This window comes from Tupaia chinensis, unplaced genomic scaffold (assembly GCF_000334495.1).
Source record: "Tupaia chinensis unplaced genomic scaffold, TupChi_1.0 Scaffold144010_1, whole genome shotgun sequence".
Classification (NCBI taxonomy): domain Eukaryota; kingdom Metazoa; phylum Chordata; class Mammalia; order Scandentia; family Tupaiidae; genus Tupaia; species Tupaia belangeri.
In genome coordinates, this window is record NW_006203862.1 from 1,360,810 (window position 1) to 1,367,674 (window position 6,865).

Below are 6,865 nucleotides of genomic sequence, written 5' to 3' on the forward strand. Positions count from 1 at the left end.
CAGTAGCATCTGATTAACCTAAAGATTTGATGCAGCTCCTTTCATTATCCTTTCAGGGAAGCACCTTATAAAATCCTGGAGAAAGTATTTACTGTGGTATGAATGGTTCTCCTTCAAATTTGTGTACTGAAATCTAGTCATCTATTGCAATGGTTCTGAGAGGGTGGAGACTTAACCCTGTTACGGTGCTAGAACATGGAGCTTTAGGGCGGTGACTGGTTGGATGATAACCAGGTGGGACTCCCCTGATTGAAGCCTGGTAGCTTTATGAGAGCAGACACATGGACACTCTGCTCACTCTTGCTCTGCCCCACCATGGGATGCACTGCTCCACCTCAGGACTGTAGGGAGTCCCATCAACAAGAAGACCCTCTTCAGATACAGCCCCTTGACCTTGGACCACCAAAAACGTGAGCTTAATAAACCTTTATTCTTTCTAAATTACAGATTCTGGTATTTCTGTTATTCGTAACAGAGGACAGATGAAAACACTACCATTTCAATTTTGCCTTGATAGCCAATCATGGTCACAGGGGTGACTGCAGTCTTCCAAAAGAGAAGTCCTTTTTTCCCCCACTACTATTTGTAAGCTCATAAAGGGTGGTATGTCAAAAAGGAAGACACAAACTTTGATTATAGTAGTGAAAATTTCTTCCTGGCCACTGCAACATGTCCCCAAAATAGGGAAGTGTCCTGTGATATGAATGGAGGGCTAGTGTCCCTTCATCTCTTTGTTTCTGCTCTGTGCTCACACTTAAGTTTTTCACCATAAGTTCTGCATTTCAGAATTCTGTCACTTTCCTTCTGAGGAGTATCTCCACTTTTATTTTAAGGTTTTTGCCAGAGGGAGTGTCCGGTTGCCAGAGAGAGGCAGTCAGACAGAAAGAGGGAAAGTGAGAAATTACCCCCCAGGGGGATGGCCACATCACAATCTCTTCCTTCTTCATCCTCCTCTCTGGATTTTGGTCACACATGCACATGCACTCGGTGTGATTTTCAAGTGGCCAGGTTCAGGACTCAAACCATGGTCAACCATGTGGGAGTCCAGCACATTAATTGCCATGCCACCTGCCGCCCCAGGAATATCTCTGCTTTCAGTTAGAAGGTGGAAACTGAGCAGGATCTGTTTTTGCTGATCCAGGCTTGGAAGTGGTCTACGTCAATTCCACCTACCTCCCTTTGGCCAGAACCAGTCATATGGCCCTACCTAGATGCAACGGAGCTGGGGAAAAGTCTCCATGAGCCCAGGAAGGAAAAGAAAAGTTCTTATATAGTATCCTCTCTGCATCATGAATGAGTACTCATTTTACCCCCTGATTACCAATGAAGTAAGGAGCTTCCCAGTCAAGCTGCCCCCCTTAGTCTGCTCTGCTCACATGTTACCAGTGTGCCTCTCCTTTTACTCGGACATACAACATACACTCAGCTCCCCTCTTTTACTTTGCCTTTTCCCTCCTGAAGAGCAAGTCCACACTACTCTTGCAGCCTTTACTCAATTCAGTGCCCTTCTGGTGGGTCTACAGCATACATTAAATGTATTCTGTACTTGCACAAATCTGGGTCCCATAATTCGTCAAGGAAACCCATCTAATATCAAGTATTGCTGACCCAACCTAGCCGTGCAGGTGGTAGCAAACCAAACTGCAATGCTGGAAGCCATGTAGCTGACAGCAAGTTTGGATCCCTGGGTCAGCCTGAACACATATTGAGTGTCTAAGGTCCTGAAGAGTTGGACGGCTAGGGAAGACAGATCGTGGCATGATAAGACCCTGTTGAGGATGAGTCTGTCTGTCTCACTCTCTCACATGCATGTACTATCTAACACAAATAAAATAATAAAATAAAATAAAAATTGCCTTCACACCCTTCACTCCTTGGGTCTCTTGTCCCTCTACTTCTAGAATCTTAATTTTGCATGTTCTAGAACAATGTTGACTGTAAGTTGTACATCTGTGACTTAATTCCTTTCACTCCAACTATGTAAGATGGCTCTTAACATGTGATCATTTAGGGAAAAGATCATTTTCCCTAAAATTAGGGAAAATTTCGGTAAACGTCCTCTGAAAGAGGACATACAGTGCCTGCTCCATGGCACAGTGGTAATAACAATATCTGAGAGGAGCTGAATCCCACATGGCAACTGCAGCAGTAACTCCAAGTCCTGCTGGCCTCAAATATCAGAAACATGCATGAGTTCCCAAGATTCACTGGGCTGGAGGACTGGAAGGAGGGGTAGCTCCATGAGCAGGCCCTGCAAAATGTGCTCCCCCACCCCAGCCTTTTTCTCACTCTTACATGTGTGTACACACCCTCTACCATGAATAAAGTGGAAATTATTTTAAATGAATTATTTAATTAATTTATTTATTTTTAATTTGACAGAGAGAGAGGGGAAGTGAAAAAGTAAACCAACAGGTCTGGGACTAGAACCGAGGTCAGCCATGTGGGAGTGTCCAGCACCTTAACTACCATGCTACCTGCTGGTCCCACAAAGTAGAAAAATATAAGAGGACACACATGTATTAATCACCATCTTAATCACTGTTAAGAGAAACGGATTCCTAAGGGAGAGGGAGGGAAGGAAACTCAAGCAGTTGCCATCTGTCCCCCAGTTTTATTTCTTAAATTTAATGAAATCTTTCTATTTATTGAAGATCTAGACTGAGAAATGCTTTATCCTATCGCAATTCTGTAAATGTGTAGCAAAGAAAATTCTTTATGGAAAAAGAATTGTGTGGCAAATACTGATTGGGTGAAACTATGCACCAAGCATGCAGTGGGAATACCATGAACAAGATACTTTGTTTCCCTAGGGACAATAAAGAACCAGAAACCTCAGGAGGTGACTCTGATGCCCAAGCAAATTCATTTAGAAGAGCCAACCTTATAAAGTGCAATTAAATTAGCAAACATTTACCCTTTGCCAAGCTTCATGCTCTCTAGGTCCTCTGGGAGAGAGAAAGGTAAATCTAACTTAGTATATGCCTTCATGGGAATTAGAAGTGATAAAATGTCTAACTGGCTCCATTTGGAGAAGATTAACCTATTTCCCAGCTCTAGTCCCCTGATCGTACTCCATCTTTCTCTGTTCTGCCCTGTGTTCTGGGAGGCTGACCCCAAAGCCTGCCTCATCCAGACTCCAACTATCTGGCTATATATTGAATTCATCCAGTGGGATGCCTCAGAGATCAGCAGGCAGAAGCGAATGGTTGGGATATTTTCTTTCCACCCTCTCCCAGTGCTTCTGGCCATGACTGCAACTCTCTATAGCTGCAGCTCCTGCCCGGCAGACCCTCCTCCCTCCAGCTCTCATCATCAGTCTGGATATTTCCTGGAAGGTTACTTATGTGCTGCCACCCCGTTTAGAATTTCTTTAAAGCGAAGACCTTTTCTGTCTTGTTCACTGCTCTTCTTCCATGTCCAAAACAATGCCTGGTGTATAGTAGGAGATCAATATTTTTGTGTGTGAAATAAATGAGTGAATGAATAAAGTAATAAAACCATCATGACTTACTGCGTGTTGATCCTATTGCACTCTTACTCATGAAATCAATAAATGCTAAATGTGCATCTACTACATGCAAAGGGATTTGCTTATCCCGGGAGTCATGGAGGTGATCACAATGAAGTGTACAACCATCATAACTAGAATTCTTTGTCAACTTAACTACAAGCCAAAAATTAAATTGCGAAGAAACAGTACAGGTGGAGAGAACTATGCAACCATCCTTTACTATACATCTCTCTCTCTCTCTCTCTCTCTTTAGAGAGTTATGTACTCACTGGAGAGACAGAAAGAAACAGAGAGACAGAAAGCAAATGGGAACCAGCAGTTAGCGTAATGGCTATGTCGCTGGACTCCCACGTAGTCGACCGCAGTTCGCGTCTCAGACCCGGTGGCTTAAATCTCACGCCGGGCGCGTGTGCGTGCGTGCCCAAGATCCCGAGAGGAGAATGGAGGAGAAGGGATTGCGGCGTGACCATCCCCCCTGGGGGGTGATTTCTCGCTTTCTGTCTCTATGTCTCTCTCTGTCTGTCTGGCGAGTGCACGCGCCCTACAGTGAAAATCTCTCAAAAACAAAACAAAACAAAACAAAACCCTAGCACCCTTCAGAACCCCAGAGTAGCCCCCATGGACGGTTCTGTCACTTCCCTCCTGAGTAAAGAAATGGAGGACAAGTCACTCACAGCAGAGTTCTAGGCAATGGACAGTGAAGCTCTGGGCCTGGATCTGCTAGAGCCGAGGGAAGTGAGTTGGTGTAGGAAGAAATGAAAGTTGGCAGATTGAGCTAAAAGAAGGACCGGCTCCCTCTTCAGAGGCCCTCCACGGAGGCACACTTCTAAAGATGGTGAGGTAGACTGGTGACCAGCCCTGGGGCAACTTTGGGAGTCACACGCTGGAGATGGCAGGGAAAACGTTACCACTGTCAATTACCAACAGAGAAGGTTACCATGTCAGAGAGTGTCCTTGACTAGGAGAGCTTGTTTGGAAAGGGATGAACGGGCTCCATTAAAAAATCTATGAAATGTTAAGATACTGCCAATTTCGATGGATTTCTCCTGAATCCTTACCCTCGAAGCCCAGCTGGATAAGTGTGTGCCTTATGAAGCTCTGTCCTCTGCCCCCACCTGCCTGCTCTGACAAATACAACAGAGTTTTCAGGGAGGAAAATGCTGCCTATGACCTTCACAGGCAGATTAAGGCTCCCAGCTACAGAAGGGAACTCTAAATCAGGAAGAGTGAGCTTCTCTCAGGGATGTTGGCATGCAGGTCCTCTGAAGCAGCGCGTGCCACTGTTATGCCCCGATGTGCTCTGTGCTGAGCATGGGTTATGGCATGGCACTGCTCTGATCCCTCCCGGGCTTAATGTAAGGCCAGGCAAGCCCCAGAGTGACCAGAGCTCATGGGCTGGCTCCCCTGGCTGCAGCTAGCTTTTCCATTTTCCCTCATGCATGGTACGAATCTCTTCAGTGTGCCAGGTGTGGCTCACAGAATACTGACAGTGAAGGACAGAGTTGCAGTACTGTTTCGAGCCGTCCTGGAGCAGCTACAGTGCTCGACTGGTGTTACCTGAATGCTGGAGACAGCACCCAAACCTCTTTGCTTTCCCAGAGATTCTGTATCTGTTGCCATGACTCAGGGGTGTGTGTGTGTGTGTGTGTGTGTGTGTGTACGTGTGTGCACATGTGCGCACTTAAATGTTTATTTATTTATTTTTTTAATTTGCCCAGAAAGAAAGGGAAAGTGAGAAAGCAATCTGCCAAGTCTGGGACTTGAACCATGGTCAGCTATGTGGGAGTCCAGCACCCCAACCACCACACCACGTGCCAGCTCCACTATGACTGTTTTTATAATAAAGGGCCAGCATTAAGGAGAGAAAAGGAGTTAGCCAGAAGATTTTCTCCCCAGGTTGAAGAATATGGTAAAGTCAGTGAGAATATTAAACTTGATCACACCAGACTAAGAGGCCAGTCCTCTGAAGTTGTAAGCACTATGTTTAGCAGCACTTTTACAAAAAAGTCTGAACAAGCCCCTCTCTTTGCTTGAGGATACAAATCTTCTCAACTCGTAAACTTGGTAGAGACTCAAAGTTTTATTTCATGAAATAATAATGGTTCACCTCCAATGACAGACGTGGTTACTGGAAACCCTTATCAAACTCAGTTCAGTCCCAAGTGTCTAACAGCAAAACTATTATGCTATCTCACAAGAATGTAGAATAAGTTCAGAGGGAAGTAAGGGATAGTTTGGGTGAAAATGCTCACCTTCAGGAAAATGTGTGATAGCTTTCCCAAGATGCTCCAGGATGAAGAGCAAGAGCTTGGGAAACGAAGAACAGAGAAGAATGCTTACAATTTTAAACAGGAATGACACGTGTTAATGTGTCAAAGGGGCCAGTTCAAATCCGACAGGAACTGTGCTGAAGACAACCAATTTGCCTGTTTTGCTTAGTTACATGGATAATGGTAACTTGGAATGAGAAAAAAGAATCCTAAAATGGAGACCACTTAGGGTACTGATCAGAAGTCAGTGTGAAGAGATTCATTAGTGCAGGACCAGCAGGACGTGTAGTAGGTAAGGCACTGGGCTCCCACAAGGCCGACCATGGTTCAAGGGCTGGACCCAGTGGCTTGAGGTTCACACCAGGCACATGTGCACGTGTGCCCAAAATTCCAAGAGGAGAATGAAGGAGAAGGGATTGCAGCGTGGCCATGCCCCCACCCCCCGGGGGGGATTTCTCCCTTTCTGTTTCTCTGTCTCTCTGGCAAGTACATACACCCTATAAATAAATAAAATTAATTGATGCTACTAGCACAGATTTTTCCTTTAAAAGACTTTTGGGATTTTAGGGTTGCATGCACCTATGTCCAGCCGCTGGGCCCAGGACTCAAACTGCAGTCAGCCATGTGGAATCCAGCCACCTTAACCATCATACCACCAGCTGGCCAAGAAGTATTTTTAAATTACGTGAAGAAAGTGAAATGAATGAACTTACAGATCAAATGAAAAGTCTCCAAACTGGGACCAGCAGTTGGTGTAATGGCTATGTCGTTGGACTCCCACATAGTCAACCACAGTTCGCGTCCCAGACCCGGTGGCTTAAACTCACGCGGGGCACGTGTGCGTGCATGCCCAAGATCCCGAGAGGAGAATGGAGGAGAAGGGATTGTGGTGTGGCCATCCCCCCTGGGGGGTGATTTCTCGCTTTCTATCTCTCTGTCTCTCTCTCTCTGTCTGGTGAGCGCACACGCCCTATAGCAAAAACCTCTAAAAAAAAAAAAAGAAAAGAAAAGTCTCCAAACTGAGTAAGTAGACTTAAAATTCACAACTCACAACTAGAAGCTGAGATTCAAGAGTTTCAGC